This window comes from Schistocerca serialis, chromosome 3, assembly GCF_023864345.2.
Source record: "Schistocerca serialis cubense isolate TAMUIC-IGC-003099 chromosome 3, iqSchSeri2.2, whole genome shotgun sequence".
Classification (NCBI taxonomy): domain Eukaryota; kingdom Metazoa; phylum Arthropoda; class Insecta; order Orthoptera; family Acrididae; genus Schistocerca; species Schistocerca serialis.
Window position 1 is genome coordinate 547,860,893 of NC_064640.1, and position 19,385 is coordinate 547,880,277.

The 19,385-nt window shown below is 31.4% G+C and overlaps 2 long non-coding RNA genes across 2 annotated transcripts in view; one reads left to right on the top strand and one right to left on the bottom strand.

The window, feature by feature from the left end:
• The window catches only part of LOC126470442 (uncharacterized), a 95,510-nt gene that overhangs the window by 64,882 nt on the left and 11,243 nt on the right, over positions 1 to 19,385 (bottom strand). The window lies entirely within an intron of this gene.
• Positions 9,796 to 19,385, top strand: part of LOC126470444 (uncharacterized) — a 213,665-nt gene continuing 204,075 nt past the window's right edge. The window contains exon 1 of the long non-coding RNA XR_007586205.1: positions 9,796 to 9,942. This is a non-coding gene — a long non-coding RNA (uncharacterized LOC126470444). The remainder of the gene's footprint in view (positions 9,943 to 19,385) is intronic.

The following is a 19,385-nucleotide window of genomic DNA, read 5'->3' on the forward strand; positions in this document are numbered from 1 at the left end:
TAGGAATAGATGTTGACACACGAGCATACTTTACATCAGCAACAATAATTATTGCTGTACCTACAGGAATTAAGGTATTCAGATGATTAGCTACACTATATGGAACTAAATTCAAATTCAATCCACCGCTATTATGAGCTTTAGGATTTATTTTTCTATTCACAATTGGTGGATTAACAGGATTAGTATTAGCAAATTCATCACTTGACATCGTATGACATGATACATATTATGTAGTAGCTCACTTCCAGTATGTGTTATCCATAGGAGCAGTATTCGCAATCATAGGAGGTGTTATTCAATGATACCCATTATTTACAGGATTAACTATAAATAATACATGATTAAAAATCCAATTTACAATTATATTTATTGGAGTAAACTTAACATTCTTCCCTCAACACTTCCTAGGACTAGCAGGAACACCACGACGATATTCAGACTATCCAGATGCATATACATCATGAAATGTAGTATCAAGAATTGGGTCTACAATTTCAATTGTAGGAATCATTATATTCATTGTAATTATATGAGAAAGAATGGTTACAAACCGGGCAATCATATTTAGAGCTAATATAAGAAGATCAACAGAATGACTACAAAATAATCCACCTTCAGAAAACAGTTACTCAGAACTACAATTAATTTCTAGACTCTAATATGGCAGATTAGTGCAGTAGATTTAAGCTTTACAAATAAAGGTATGACTTTTTATTAGAAAAATTCATTAATGGGAACATGATCAAATTTATCCCATCAAGACGGAGCTTCACCATTAATGGAGCAACTGTCATTCTTCCATGATCATACTATGGTCGTATTATTATTAATTACAGTAATTGTAGGTTATGCCCTAAGTTACAATATTATTCATTGCCTATACAAACCGATACATACTTCACGGACATTTAATTGAAACAATCTGAACAGCACTACCTGCAATTACACTAAATTTTATTGCACTCCCATCATTACGACTACTATATTTACTTGATGATTCAGTACACGCAATAATCACAATTAAATCAATTGGACGACTACATTAATTTTATTTAATCAAATAAACTTTTTCTCATTTAAACCAAATCTTTTTAAAAGAGCAGAAAAAAGAACAATTGATATAAAGAACTTGAATTGAAAATGATAACAAACTTATTTTCAACATTTGATCCATCAACTAATATCTCCAATTTATCATTAAATTGTACTATAACATCCTTAGGATTATTATTAATCCCATCAATATTTTGACTTACACCATCACGAATTAATATTATTTGAAATAAACTATACTTAACCTTACACAATGAATTTAAAACACTACTAGGACGAAAATCATTTAATGGAACAACATTCTTCTTCATTTCAATCTTTATTATAATACTATTTAATAATTTCATAGGATTATTCCCCTACATCTTTACTAGAACAAGACATTTAGCATTAACATTTGCAATCGCTCTACCTATATGATTAAGATTTATGTTATTTGGATGAATTAATCATACCAATCACATATTTACACACTTTGTCCCCCAAGAAACACCACCTGCATTAATATCATTTATAGTATTAATTGAAACAATTAGAAATGTCATTCGACCAGGTACACTAGCAGTACGACTAACAGCAAATATAATTGCAGGACACTTACTATTAACATTACTAGGAAATACAGGACCATCTATAGCAATAAACTTAATTTCACTACTAATTATTGTACAAATACTTCTGTTAATTCTAGAATCAGCAGTAGCAATAATTCAAGCCTATGTTTTCTCAATTTTAAGAACTTTATATTCTAGACAGGCATATTAAACTTATGTAACAACTCACTCAAACCACCTATTGCACTTAGTAGATTACAGACCTTGACCATTAACAGGAGCAATTGGAGCAATAGTTCTAGTATCACGATTAGCAAAATGATTTCACCTATTTAACATTAACTTATTTATAATCGGATTGGGAATTACCCTAATAACTATAATCCAATGATGACGAGGTGTAGTACGAGAAGGAACATACCAAGGACTACATACGGGATTTGTATCAATTGGATTACGATGAGGAATAATTTTATTCATTGCATCAGAAGTACTATTCTTTGTTTCATTTTTCCAAGCATTTTTAGAAGAAGACTAGCACCCACTATTGAACTAGGGATATTATGACCCCCAATAGGAATTCAATCTTTTAATCCTATACAAAATCCATTACTTAATACAGCTATTGTTTTAGCATCAGGAGTGACAGTAACATGAGCACATCATAGTTTAATAGAATCTAATCATACTCCAGCATTACAAGGATTATTCTTCACAGTACTACTAGGACTATACTTACTATACTTCAAGCATACGAATATTGAGAAGCACCCTTCACCATTGCAAACGCAGTTTATGGATCAACATTCTTTGTTGCAACAGGATTCCTTGGTCTACATGTAATTATTGGAACAATTTTCTTATCAACATGTCTACTTCGACATTCAATAAACCAATTCTCACCAAGACACCACTTTGGATTTGAAGCAGCAGCATGATACTGACACTTTGTAGATGTAGTATGATTATTCTTATACATTTCTATTTATTGATGAGGTAGATAATTGTTTTTCTAGTATAAATATTACATTTGACTTCCTATCAAAAAGCTTGATATAAATCAAGAAAAACAATCCTAATTTTATCTACAAGAATTTTTATTAGATTTATTATTCCAATAATTGTTATAATCCTTGCAACAACATTATCAAAAAAATTAATTATTGACCAAGAAAAAAGATCACCATTTGAGTGTGGATTTGACCCAAAAAGATTATCACGAATACCATTCTCACTTCGATTCTTCTTAATTGCAGTAATTTTCTTAATTTTTGATGTAGAAATCGCACTAATCCTCCCAATTGTAATAATTTTTAAAACTTCAGACATTATAATCTGAACAGTATCAACAATATTTTTTATTATAGTATTAATAGGTGGAATTTACCATGAATGAGATCAAGGAGCCTTACAATGAGCAGAATAAAGGGTTGTAGTCAAACATAAGATTTGGGTTGCATTCAAAACGTATTGATATAATCAATCAACCCTAAATAGAATAAGAAGCGAAGTATTGCAGTCAGTTTCGACCTGGATGGTTGGTAAATAAAAAACCCTTATTCTTATTAACTGAAGCCAAAAAGAGGCGTATTACTGTTAATAATATAATTGAACTATAAAGTTCCAATTAAGGAAATGTAAAGCCAATTTGAAAGCTGCTTACTTTTTAAATTAGCGGTTAAACTCCGTTTACATTTCTAAAATTTATATAGTTTAAATAAAACATTACATTTTCACTGTAAAAATAATATATGTATTTATATAAATACCTAAAAGTAAAAATACTTACTTAACATCTTCAGTGTCACGCTCTAATTATAAGCTATTTAAGTAAACGAAAAATAATACTACCAAAATAAATATTGAAAAAATAAAAGTTAAAAGATAAATCTTAAAATTAGAATCATATCAACCTTGTATATAACTAATTAAATAAATAATAAATAATAAATAAATAATAATTAAATAATAAATAATTCACCAAACCACAATCAAATGATTTAGATGAATAATAACCCAATTTTAAAGGAAAATATCTAATAAACTTAGTCGAAATAAAAGGTATAAACCACATAGAACCAGCAAATCTGACAAAAGAAAGTATACTTAAGGAAAATAAATTTTGAGAAATATCAAAATTAGAATTAAGATAACCCAAATAAGCACCCAAAACAACTACAGTAATAGTTAAAAACTTTAAATAATAAGGCAAGGCAATCACATTAGGAACAGGAAAAATTAACCAAGATGAAAGACTACCACCGAAAACAGCAACAAACAATAAACCAATTATACCAAAAGAAATATAATAACCCCTATCATCAAAAGAAAATCTAGAATAAAAATTATTATCACGAGATATTGAATAATAAAAAAGACAAAAAGAATAAGAAGCAATTAAACCAGTACAAAAGAAATAAAGAAAAAAAATCAAACAATCAATTCATCTTAAACAAACCATTTCAAGAATTAAATCCTTTGAATAAAAACCTGCTGAAAATGGTATACCACACAAAGACAAACTAGAAACATTAAAACAAACTGAAATTAAAAGCATAAAATTAACAATTGAACCTATAATACGAATATCCTGAGAATTCTTTAAATTATGAATTATTGAACCTGCACACATAAACAATAAAGCCTTTAATAAAGCATGAGCTAATAAATGAAAAAATGCAAGTTTTGGATAACCCATAACCAAAATTCTTATTATTAAACCAAGTTGTCTTAAAGTAGAAAGAGCAATAATTTTCTTCAAATCAAATTCAAAATTTGCTCCCAAACCAGCCATAATCATAGTTATACAACCAATTAAAAGTAAGAATCAACCACAATTATAGGTCTTTATTATTGGTCTGAAACGAATTAATAAATAAACCCCAGCAGTAACAAGAGTAGAAGAATGAACCAAAGCAGAAACCGGAGTAGGGGCAGCCATAGCAGCAGGAAGGCAAGAAGAAAAGGGAATTTGACCTCTTTTAGTTATAGCTGCTAAAACAATTAATATAGTAATAAGCTTTATTTCAAAAGAATTAGAAATAAAATCATAATAATAAATATAATTTCAACCACCAAAATTCAGTATTCAAGCAATAGAAATTAAAATAGCAACATCACCAATACGATTAGAAAGTGCAGTTAACATACCCACACTATAAGATTTCACATTTTGATAATAAATAACTAAACAATAAGAAACTAAACCTAAACCATCCCATCCCAATAAAATTCTAATCAAATTAGGACTGATAATTAAAAAACCTATAGAAAGAATAAATATTAAAACAATAATAATAAAACGATTTATATTTTTTTCTCCTGACATATAATCCTCTCTATAATAAATAACCAACGAAGAAATATACATAACAGAAGACATAAAAATTAAGAGACATTGAATCCAAACTTAAAGTCATAACAACCATAGAACCATTTAAATTAAAAAGTTCTCATTCTACAAAAACTCTATAATCAATTATTAAATAATAAATACCCAAAATAAAAATTATAGTTCTAGAAAAAAAAAAGAAAAATCTCAAAGAACAAATAGAAAACAAATTCACGGCCTAAGATGATAAATTCATGTAATTGATTCCACAAAACAACATTTTTAATTAAAATACTTAAGCAACCTAAACAAAAAAAATACTCTCCCTTTAAACAAAGAATATTTAAAGGCAATCAATATAAAAGTAAAAGATGATATTCACGAAAATATCCAAGAGAACAAGTATAAACACCAGAATAATAATTACCATGCTGAGAATAAGAATACATATATAAAGTATAAACAGCTCTAAAAAAAGACAAAAAATTAAAGCAAAAAATCTAAAAGAAGATCAAGATATAATTCTATTTAATAATATAAGTTCACCTACCAAATTTAAAGAAGGAGGAGCAGCTATATTAGAAGATCTCAAAAGGAATCATCATAAAGCCATTCTTGGTATCAAATTAATTATACCCTTGTTAATTAATAATCTTCGTCTACCTAAACCCTCATAAATAATATTAGATAAACAAAATAAACCAGAAGAACACAAACCATGGCCAATCATTAAAGAAAGAGAACCCATACACCCTCATCAATTCATAGTTATCAATCCTCCAATAACCATTCTTATATGAGCAACAGAAGAATATGCAACCAAAGACTTTAAATCAACCTGACGAAAACAAATAAATCTATCAATAACCCCAACAGATAAACCTAAAGACAATCAAAAATAATTAAACTTTAAACCCAAATAAGAAATAACCTTCATAACACGAAAAATACCATAACCACCTAACTTTAATAAAACACCAGCAAGAATCATTCTACCTGAAATAGGGGTCTCAACATGGGCCTTAGGAAGCCACAAATGAACCAAAAATATCGACATCTTAACTAAAAAAGCAAAATTATAAACACATAAAATATAAAATAATAAGAACCAAAATCAACCAATAAAGGAAAATATAAAGTATTAGAAAAATCATAAACCTTAAATAACACTAATAATAAAGGCAATCTACCAACCAGAGTATAAAAAATTAAATAAACACCAGCCTGCAACCGTTCAGGTTGATAGCCTCAACGCAAAATCAAAAGTAAAGTAGGAACCAATCTAGCCTCAAAAAAATTATTAAAAGAAAGAAAACTCAAGCTAGCAAACGAACAATAAAGCATAATCATTAAAATTAAGACTATAAAGACAAAAAATTAGAATGATAAGAACTTAAATAAACTGAACGTCTAGCAGTAATTATTAAGGAACAAATTCAAAAACTAAGCAGAATCAATCTAAAAGAAAAATAATCAATACCAAAATAATATCTAATCATATTCAAATCATAAAAACAAAACTAGACAGAAACATTAAAGAATGAACCAATCATCAACAATTATTGACCAAACAAAGAGGGATCAAAAAAATAGTTATAAATAAATACTTTAACATTAAGATAATCCAAAAGAATTAAAAAACCATTCCCATGAGAACGAATTATTGAAACTATAATAGAAAGACCTAAAGCACCTTCACAAACAGAAAAAACCAAAAAAATAACAGGAAAAAAATAATCATAATGAAACTCAATAAGAAAAACAATAACCAATATAAATAAAGAAAGAACAATATACTCTAATCTCAAAAGAACCATTAATAAATGCTTGTTTAGAAGAAAAAACGTAAACACCAGCAAAATAAATCAATAAAGAAGTAAAGACAGAGAATATAAACATTAGTTTTAATAGTTTAAAAAAACGCCGGTCTTGTAAACCGGAAATAAGTCCAGCCCCCACTTTTAAAACTTCAGAGGTGGAAAAGCTTTCCATCATCGGTCCCCAAAACCGATATTTTTAATAAACTAACCCCTGAAATGATCAAAATAATAATTATATCGCTATCAAACGTAATAAATATTAATTATATTAAATTAAGACACCCAATATCAATAATGCTTTTCATGATCCTACAAACTTTTCTAGTTGGACTAATAACAGGAACAATAATGGAAAGATATTGATTATCATATATTTTATTTTTAACGTTTCACGGTGGTATATTAGTTCTATTTATTTATATTACGAGAATTGCATCAAACGAAATATTTCAACATAATCAATTACGATAATTATTACCTTAACAATATGAATATTTATCATATCAACATTAATTATTTTAGATATAACAATATTTATAGACTTTTTCAAAAATACTGAAACTATAAATATTGATAATTCAATCAATTGCCAAGAAATAACAATATCTTTAGAAAAACTATATAATAGACCAACATTCATTATCACAATCATAATAATTATTTATTTATTTTTAGCACTATTAGCAGTTGTTAAAATCACCAACATTTACCAGGGTCTATTTGTAAAATAAGATAATTTACTAATGAATAAACCCTTACGATTGAGACATCCTTTAATTAAAATCATTAATAACTCTTTAGTTGATTTACCTGCACCAACAAATATTTCATTTCGATGGAATTTTGGGTCCCTACTAGGGTTATGTTTGGTAATTCGAATTGTAATTGGACTATTTTTAGCTATACATTATACATCAAATATTGAAATAGCATTTAGTAGTGTAGTTCATATCTGCCGAGACGTAAATAATGGCTGAATTATTCGAACCTTACATGCAAATGGAGCTTCTATATTTTTTATTTCTATTTATTTACATGTCAGACATGGAATTTTCAATGGATCTTACTTATACATACAAACCTGAATTATTGGTACAGTAATCCTATTCTTAGTTATAGCAACTGCATTTATGGGATACGTTTTACCTTGAGGTCAAATACCATTCTGAGGTGCGACGGTAATTACTAATTTACTATCAGCAATTCCGTATTTAGGAAGAGATTTAGTTCAAGGAGTATGAGGAGGGTTTGCTGTTGATAATGCAACATTAAATCGATTCTGTACATTCCATTTTGTACTACCGTTTATTATTGCTGCAATGGCAGCAATTCATTTATTCTTCCTCCACCAAACAGGGTCTAATAACCCCTTAGGCCTAAATGGAGATATTGAAAAAATCCCATTTCACCCATACTTTACTTTCAAGGACTCTATTACATTTGTATTAATAACATCATTATTAATTATACTGTGCTTGATTAATCCTTACCTCTTGGGAGATCCAGATAATTTTGTACCTGCTAACCCGTTAGTAACCCCTGTCCATATTCAACCAGAATGATATTTCTTATTTGCATACACAATTCTACGATCAATCCCTAATAAACTAGGAGGTGTTATTGCATTATTCTTATCAATTAGAATCTTAATAATTTTATAATGAAACACCATTCTGAGGTATTCAATTCTATCCTATCAATCAAATTTTATTCTGAATTATAGTAGTTGTTGTATGCTTATTAACATGAATTGGAAAACGACCTGTTGAAGAACCTTACATCATAACAGGACAAATCTTAACAATTATCTACTTTACATACTTCTTAATTAATGTACATGTTGCAAACGCATGAGGTAAACTAATTAAGGAATAATAAGTTAATTAACTTTGGAAAAGCATATGTTTTGAAAACATAAAACTAGAAGTTTAACTCTTCTATTAACTTTTCTTAAAAAATTTCACTAAATAAATGAAATAAATAAAATCTTTAAACCAACAAAGAAAATAAAATACATTTAAAGATAATGGCAAAAAACTTTTTCAAGCTAAGTACATTAACTTATCATAACAAAAAACCTGGTAATGTCCCACGAACTCAAATAAAACCAAAGGACATAACAGCAAGCTTAATAAAAAATATAAAAGAATAAAAGTCACCACCTAAAGAAATTGAAGCTAATAATATTCTTATAAAAACAATTATAGTATACTCAGCTAAAAAAATTAAAGTAAAACCACCTGCACCATATTCAATATTAAAACCTGAAACTAACTCAGATTCACCTTCGGCAAAGTCAAAAGGAGTACGGTTAGTCTCAGCTAAACAAGAAGCAAAACAAGCTAAAGCTAAAGGAAAAGAAATAATAATAAATCAACAATAAAGCTGATAATTTATAAAAGCAATCATGTTAAAACTACCAATTAAAATAATTAAAGATAATGAAATTAAAGCCAAACTACCTTCGTATGAAATTGTTTGAGCAACAGAACGAAGAGAACCTAGTAAAGAATAATTTGAATTAGAAGACCAACCAGCAATTATAACAGTATAAGCACTTAATCTAGTACAAGATAAAAAAAAAAACAAAAATTCATAAGAAAAAGAACACATATAGGTTAAGTAAGGGAAAATCACTCAAACAGCAAAGGAAATTATTAAATTAAAAACAGGAGAAAAGTAATAAAGTAAATAATTAGATATAATAGTAATTGGCTGCTCCTTACAAATTAACTTGATAGCTTCACTAAAGGGTTGAGGAATTCCAACAAAACCTACCTTATTTGGAACCTTTCGAATTTGAATGTAACCTAAAACCTTACGCTCTAATAAAGTTAAAAAAGCAACACTAATTAAAACACAAATAACCAATAAAAGGAAATTCAAAATAAACATAAATAAATCATAAAGTATCAATACTATTTGTAGAAAAAATCTACATAAATGAATTGTAAATTCAACACATTAATCTGTCAAAATAGTAATTTAATTAGTATTAATCTATAAAATAAAAAATTTTTCAACCAAATGGTCCTTTCGTACTAATATGAATTAATAATCTTAGGATAGAAACCGACCTGGCTCACGCCGGTCTGAACTCAGATCATGTAAGAATTTAAAGGTCGAACAGACCTAATTACTGGGCTACTGCACCCAAAATTTTTCTTAATCCAACATCGAGGTCGCAATCTGCTTTGTCGATATGAGCTCTCAAAAACAATTACGCTCTTATCCCTAAGGTAACTTAATCTTATGATCAAAAATTATATATCAAAACAACAAACATAAATAAATGATATAATAATGAAGAGTTTATTTATTCTTCATGTCACCCCAATCATGTCATCATCATTAAATATAGAAAGACAAACAAAAAACTATATAAAAATAAAATGTTAAGCTCTATAGGGTCTTCTCGTCCTATAGAAAAATTTAAGCCTTTTGACTCAAAAGTTAAATTCAAAAATTTATTAAGAGACACCTGATTTCTCATCAAGCCAATCATTCCAGCCACTAATTAAGAGACTAATGATTATGCTACCTTTGCACAGCCAAAATACTGCGGCTCTTTAAAAATCTGCTCAGTGAGCAGGCCAGACCTCAAAGTATTTTCAAGAGGACATGTTTTTGATAAACAGGTGGAAATCAATTTTGCCTAGTTCCTTATAATAAATTCACAAGGTAAAAATTATATACAAATAAATATACTAATTCTATCATTATTACAAATATTTTAAAATTAAATTGATAATCTTAATAAAAAACCAAAAATACTTATAAAATCATAAATAAAAATAATGAACTAAAACGAAATCTTAGAGATAGCTGGTTCAAAGCTTACTATTATAATTTATAAAACAAATTATAGGTTATTAACTTCAAAGCTTATCCCTTAAAGAATAAATAAGTTAATATTTATACCTAAAAAATTAAATAAAAACAATTAACTTCAAAAAATTAAATTTTTTCTTAAGAAACTAGATATCTTGGAAAACGATTGACATCTCATTTCTATAAATAATTTAATAATAATTATGTTACATTAACTATAAATTATTTATAAATCAACCCAAATCGACACAAGTAAAGTAAATACTAAAATTTTGATAAACCCTGATACAAAAGGTACAATAAATAAAATCTACTTTTCAAAATTTAAAATAATATTTCATAAAACGATTACATTACCAATAAACTATAATCTAAATAATCAATTCTACAAAATATACTAAGACAAAATTCGACAAAATTATTTTTATTAAATAATTAAATAAACAAAAAATAAATATAATAAAATAAATAATCAAGATATCCTCATTTGCACAGAAAAATTGTCAGTGTAAATGAAACACTTTACTAATAAGTTATATCTTGATGCTGTTCCTAGATACACTTTCCAGTACATCTACTATGTTACGACTTATCTCATCTAAATTGAAGCTAAATTAAAATAATAAAATAGAATAATCAATAATGAGAGCGACGGGCGATGTGTACACACCTCAGAGCCAATATCAGTTAAATTAAATTACTATCAAATCCACCTTCATTAATAGTATTTCACCATCAAATCGTTATAAACAAAAATCTATTGTAACCCACCTCCTCCTAACTATAAGCTGCACCTTGATCTGAAATATTTTATGATTATAAATCTTGAGAATTATAACTCTAAAAATATTCTCTGATAACGGAGATATACAAACAAATAAATTAAGTAGAGTAAATCGTGTATTATCAACACGGGGTAGGTTCCTCTGAAAGGAATGAGATACCGTCAAATTCTTTGGGTTTAAAAACCTTAACTAATTGTACCCTGGTAAATATAATTAACATTTAAAATAATATGGTATCTAATCCTAGTTTATTATTCAAATATCTCAGATTCATAAAAAGAGCTATAATTAAAGTTTAACATTTCACCTTACAAGTTTATATTTTAACCCTAAAAATATAAACAACTGTTTTAACCAATAATATTCACTTGTATCAATCGTATAACTGTGGCTGCTGGTACGAATTATGCCGATACTAAATCAATTGCTAAATACAAAATCACTTGATAATTAAATCAAATTACTGCAAAATAGAACATTTAGTTTAACTAAACTTACATATAATGCAAAGAAAAAGTGAATAAATAAGCAAGAATAAAATTTTTGGAAAGAAAAAAAGAAATTAAAAAATTTATAAAATTAAGAAAAAATTTAAGATTCAAATATTTAGAGAAAAAAAAGAAGAAAGAAACACAAAAAATGACAAAAAAAAGAAACGGACAATCGAATGACCACAACAACTTCTCTATTATATATAAATAAAGATTAATATGGAACATGTATACCAATAAATGTATTATATTCTTTCTTATTTAATCATGCTTTTCAAAAATAATAAAGAAAGATTAAATAATATAATAAATATATTTTATATAATTATGTAAATCAATGTAATATGGTATTAATATAAAATTAACTTTATATTAAGATAACTTAAATATTAATTAGTTAAATAATCTATTTATAGAAAATATATTAAATTATATTATTATAATTAATATAATTATTAATATTAATATAAAATTTTATATTTAATAATATTGATTATATTTATTATATCCATTTATAATAATATTTAATATTAAATTACATATTGTTATTTAATTTTAATATAATAACCTATTTTAAGCTAAAAACATAAGTAGCTATAATCCTAGGTAAATAAATGTATTAAAATAAACATTTAATAATTATAAAATAACATTTTAGGTATTTAAATTTAATTAAATGTAATATATTAATATAAATAATTTACTATATATAATATGTATTCAATTTTTCCTAACCAAGATAAATTAATTAGAAACAACCAAAATAATACATAAACAAATTTTTTTAAAAAAATTTTAATTTATATATTAAATATAAATGAAGTGCCTGACTAAAGGGTTACCTTGATAGGGTAAATCAAGTAAATAAAATTACCTTCATTAAAAATTACATAAGACAGAATTAGACTACATCCTTTAGTATCAAAAACTAACGTGCATCATACACCTTAATGTAAAAAGATAAGCTAAACAAGCTAATTGGTTCATACCCCATTTATAGAGATATCATTCCTCTCCTTTTTAATGACCAACAACTCTACAAAACTTCTCTTCCTATCAACATTAATGATAGGAACGATCCTGTCCATTTCATCAAACTCCTGATTTGGGGTTTGAATAGGACTTGAGATCAACTTACTTCATTTATTCCGCTCCTAACAAGAAATAAAAATATAATAATAAGTGAATCATCAATTAAATATTTTATTGTCCAAGCAATAGCATCGACAATACTATTATTTTCAATTCTGCTGATTCAAATAAAGTATCCAATAGGATGAGAAACAGAATTTATTCCATCATTAATAATTAGATCTAGATTATTATTAAAGTTCGGGGCTGCACCCTTTCATTTCTGATTTCCAGAAGTAATAGGAGCTTCAAGATGAAATAATTGTTTAACACTAATAACATGGCAAAAAATTGCCCCAATAATGGTATTATCTTATTGTATTCAACTAAGAACTTTCATTTGAACAATTATCATTCTAAGAATTATTATTGGGGCAATAGGTGGTTTAAATCAAACATCTCTACGACAACTTCTAGCATATTCCTCAATTAGACATTTAGGGTGAATAATCAGATCCCTAACAGTTAGAGAAAACATTTGAGAACTGTACTTTATTATTTAGTCACTATTAAGATTAATTATGGTCTTATTATTTAAGCAAATAAGTCTATTTTTTATAAACCAAATTTATTCAGCCAGAAATATAAAAACTGAAATTAAATTCATAATGCTTTTATCTCTTTTATCCCTAGGTGTTTTACCACCATTCCTTGGATTTCTACCAAAATGAACTGTAATACAATCATTGATAGAAAATAACATAACAACTATTATGACAATTATGGTTGTATTAACTACAATTACACTTTATTATTATATATGTATTAGATTCTCAGCCCTAATTATGTCATACACAGAAAACTCATGATCTATAAAAATAAAGTCTCAAAAATCAAGAATTATTCTTCCTATAACAGTAATAATTTCAACAATAGGATTAATCTCAACATCAACCTGAATCTCATTATACTAAGGACTTAAGTTAACCAAACTAATAACCTTCAAAGTTATAATTAAAAGATTAATCGTTTAGGCCATAGTAAAATTTTACACCTCTAGAATTGCAGTCTAGAATCATAATTGAATATAAGTCCTAAAGCATGGTAAGAGAGAAACATCTCTTAAGTAGATTTCCAGACTACCACCTTAAATTCAGCCATCTTACTGCAAAAATGATTATTCTCAACAAACCATAAGGATATTGGTACTTTAAACTTCTTATTTGGAGCATGAGCAGGAATAGTAGGAACATCAATAAGAATACTTATTCGTGCTGAACTTGGTCAACCAGGATCTCTAATTGGAGATGAACAAATTTATAATGTCATTATTACAGCCCACGCATTTGTTATAACTTTTTTTATAGTAATACCTATTATAATTGGTGGATTTGGTAATTGACTCGTACCATTAATAATTGGTGCACCAGATATAGCGTTCCCACGAATAAATAATATAAGTTTTTGATTACTACCACCTTCACTAACCCTTCTTCTTACATCTTCTATAGTAGATAACAGTGCTGGTACAGGATGAACAGTTTACCCTCCTCTTGCAGGAGCTATCACACATGGGGGGCATCTGTAGACCTAGCTATTTTTTCACTTCACTTAGCAGGAGTATCATCTATTCTTGATGCAGTAAACTTCATTACAACAGCAATTAACATACGATCAGAAAGTGTAACTCTAGATCAAACTACTTTATTTGTCTGATCTGTAGCTTTTACAGCCCTTCTCCTCCTTTTATCGCTTCCAGTATTAGCAGGGGCTATTACTATACCATTAACAGATCGAAATTTAAATACACCATTCTTTGACCTTGCAGGAGGGGGTGACCCAATTCTATATCAACACCTTTTGTGATTCTTTGGACACCCAGAAGTTTACATTTTAATTCTGCCAGGATTTGGAATTATTTCTCACATTGTATGTCAAGAAAGAGGAGAAATTGAATCATTTGGAACATTAGGCATATTTTATGCTATATTATCAATTGGACTAATAGGATTTATTGTATGAGCACATCACATATTCACAGTAGGAATAGATGTTGACAAACGAGCATACTTTACATCAGCAACAATAAATATTGCTGTACCTACAGGAATTAAGGTATTCAGATGATTAGCTACACTATATGGAACTAAATTCAAATTCAATCCACCACTATTATGAGCTTTAGGATTTATTTTTCTATTCACAATTGGTGGATTAACAGGATTAGTACATCTACATCTATACTGCGCGAGCCACCTTACGGTGTGTGGCGGAGGGTACTTATTGTACCACTATCTGATCCCCCTTCCCTGTTCCATTCACGAATTGTGCGTGGGAAGAACGACTGCTTGTAAGTCTCCATATTTGCTCTAATTTCTCGAATCTTTTCGTTGTGATCATTACGCGAGATATATGTGGGCGGTAGTAATATGTTGCCCATCTCTTCCCGGAATGTGCTCTCTCGTAATTTCGATAATAAACCTCTCCGTATTGCGTAACGCCTTTCTTGAAGTGTCCGCCACTGGAGCTTGTTCAGCATCTCCGTAACGCTCTCGTGCTGACTAAATATCCCCATGACGAATCGCGCTGCTTTTCGCTGGATCATGTCTATCTCTTCTATTAATCCAACCTGGTAAGGGTCCCATACTGATGAGCAATACTCAAGAATCGGACGAACAAGCGTTTTGTAAGCTACTTCTTTCGTCGATGAGTCACATTTTCTTAGAATTCTTCCTATGAATCTCAACCTGGCGCCTGCTTTTCCCACTATTTGTTTTATGTGATCATTCCACTTCAGATCGCTCCGGATAGTAACTCCTAAGTATTTTACGGTCGTTACCGCTTCCAATGATTTACCACCTATGGCATAATCGTACTGGAATGGATTTCTGCCCCTATGTATGCGCATTATATTACATTTATCTACGTTTAGGGAAAGCTGCCAGCTGTCGCACCATGCATTAATTCTCTGCAGGTCCTCCTGGAGTACGTACGAGTCTTCTGATGTTGCTACTTTCTTGTAGACAACCGTGTCATCTGCAAATAGCCTCACGGAGCTACCGATGTTGTCAACTAAGTCATTTATGTATATTGTAAACAATAAAGGTCCTATCACGCTTCCCTGCGGTACTCCCGAAATTTCCTCTACATCTGCAGATTTTGAACCGTTAAGAATGACATGTTGTGTTCTTTCTTCTAGGAAATCCTGAATCCAATCACAAACCTGGTCCGATATTCCGTGAGCTCGTATTTTTTTCACTAAACGTAAGTGCGGAACCGTATCAAATGCCTTCCTGAAGTCCAGGAATACGGCATCAATCTGCTCGCCAGTGTCTACGGCACTGTGAAATTCTTGGGCAAATAGGGCGAGCTGAGTTTCACATGATCTCTGTTTGCGGAATCCATGTTGGTTATGATGAAGGAGATTTGTATTATCTAAGAACGTCATAATACGAGAACACAAAACATGTTCCATTATTCTACAACAGATTGACGTAAGCGAAATAGGCCTATAATTATTCGCATCTGATTTATGACCCTTCTTGAAAATGGGAACGACCTGCGCTTTCTTCCAGTCGCTAGGTACTTTACGTTCTTCCAGCGATCTACGATAAATTGCTGATAGAAAGGGGGCAAGTTCTTTAGCATAATCACTGTAGAATCTTAAGGGTATCTCGTCTGGTCCGGATGCTTTTCCGCTACTAAGTGATAGCAGTTGTTTTTCAATTCCGATATCGTTTATTTCAATATTTTCCATTTTGGCGTCCGTGCGACGGCTGAAATCAGGGACCGTGTTACGATTTTCCGCAGTGAAACAGTTTCGGAACACTGAATTCAGTATTTCTGCCTTTCTTCGGTCGTCCTCTGTTTCGGTGCCATCGTGGTCAACGAGTGACTGAATAGGGGATTTAGATCCGCTTACCGATTTTACATATGACCAAAACTTTTTAGGGTTCTTGTTTAGATTGTTTGCCAATGTTTTATGTTCGAATTCGTTGAATGCTTCTCTCATTGCTCTCTTTACGCTCTTTTTCGCTTCGTTCAGCTTTTCCTTATCAGCTATGATTCGACTACTCTTAAACCTATGATGAAGCTTTCTTTGTTTCCGTAGTACCTTTCGTACATGATTGTTATACCACGGTGGATCTTTCCCCTTGCTTTGGACCTTAGTCGGTACGAACTTATCTAAGGCGTACTGGACGATGTTTCTGAATTTTTTCCATTTTTGTTCCACATCCTCTTCCTCAGAAATGAACGTTTGATGGTGGTCACTCAGATATTCTGCGATTTGTGCCCTATCACTCTTGTTAAGCAAATATATTTTCCTTCCTTTCTTGGAATTTCTTATTACACTTGTAGTCATTGATGCAACCACTGACTTATGATCACTGATACCCTCTTCTACATTCACGGAGTCGAAAAGTTCCGGTCTATTTGTTGCTATGAGGTCTAAAACGTTAGCTTCACGAGTTGGTTCTCTAACTATCTGCTCGAAGTAATTCTCGGACAAGGCAGTCAGGATAATGTCACAAGAGTCTCTGTCCCTGGCTCCAGTTCTGATTGTGTGACTATCCCACTCTATACCTGGTAGATTGAAGTCTCCCCCTATTACAATAGTATGATCACGAAACTTCTTCACGACGTTCTGCAGGTTCCCTCTGAGGCGCTCAACTACTACGGTTGCTGATGCAGGTGGTCTATAGAAGCATCCGACTATCCTATCTGACCCACCTTTGATACTTAACTTAACCCAGATTATTTCACATTCGCATTCGCTAATAACTTCACTGGATATTATTGAATTCTTTACTGCTATAAATACTCCTCCACCATTGGCGTTTATCCTATCCTTGCGGTATATATTCCATTCTGTGTCTAGGATTTCGTTACTGTTCACTTCCGGTTTTAACCAACTTTCCGTTCCTAATACTATATGCGCACTATTTCCTTCAATAAGAGATACTAATTCAGGAACCTTGCCCTGGATACTCCTGCAGTTTACCAATATTACGTTGACTTTTCCTGTTTCTGGTCTCTGAGGACGGACGTTCTTTATCAACGATGATAATGTCCTCTCTGGTAAGCCGTCAGGTATTTTATCGTTTCGCCCAAGGGGGGGTCCCTCTAACCTAAAAAATCCCCGTGTGCACGCCACACGTACTCTGCTACCCTAGTAGCTGCTTCCGGTGTGTAGTGCACGCCTGACCTGTCTAGGGGGGCCCTACAGTTCTCCACCCAATAACGGAGGTCGATGAATTTGCAACCATTATAGTCGCAGAGTCGTCTGAGCCTCTGGTTTAGACCCTCCACACGGCTCCAAACCAGAGGACCGCGATCGACTCTGGGCACTATGCTGCAGATATTAAGCTCAGCTTGCACTCCGCGTGCGATGCTGGTTGTCTTCACCAAATCAGCCAGCCGCCGGAAGGAACCAAGGATGGCCTCAGAACCCAAGCAGCAGGCGTCATTCGTTCCGACATGTGCTACTATCTGCAGCCGGTCACACCCAGTGCGTTCAATAGCTGCCGGAAGGGCCTCCTCCACATTACGGACGAGACCCCCCGGCAAGCACACCGAGTGCACACTGGCATTCTTCCCCGACCTACCCGCTATTTTCCTAAGGGGCTCCATAACCCGCCTAACGTTGGAGCTCCCTATAACTAATAGGCCCGCCCTCTGTGACTGTCGGGACCTTGCCGGAGAATCGGCCACTGGCCCAAAGGCGAGGCATCCTGTGGTGGCTCGGAAACGATGTCATCACCACTAAGAAGCACCCTGTACCTGTTGGAAAGGGGTAAGGCAGCTGCCACGCGGCCAGATCCCACCTTCGCCTTTCGGCCAGGCACGCGCGAGCCCACCACTATCCGCCATTCACCCTGGAGTGATGGCTGACCGGTAAGATGCTCAATGCCGGAAGACGCAGCGACATCAGGGGTTCCATGCGATTCCAAGGCCACCGAAGTAGGCATAGGTCTCACCACAGTTGCCCCAACGCCACTACGAGCCGACGCCTGCGCCTCGAGCTCGATGAGCCTAACAGACAAAGCCTCCACCTGCCCCCGAAGAGTGGCCAATTCTCCTTGCGTCCGCTCACAACAACCACAGTCCCTACACATGACTATGTTTACCCTACAAGCGAACGGTGTACTCGCCTTATTAGCAGCAGGAAATCGAAGTGCTCTCTCACTGACGGTCTAACCGACACTGAGCTGTTCTAACCAAACAAACAAAAGCCTGTACGATACAAGGGTCGATAGCAATGGCGATACTGTACACTACACTGTTATTAAAATAAACGGTTGTGTCTAGTAGGCACTCAAACACGCAAGAAATTACAAAAATAAAATAGTAACTACCCAGATAACTGAAAATAAGTTGTACCTGTTTGAAGCTCGCAAAAATGTGTAACAAGCGAACGGTGTACTGGCCTTATTAGCAGCAGGAAA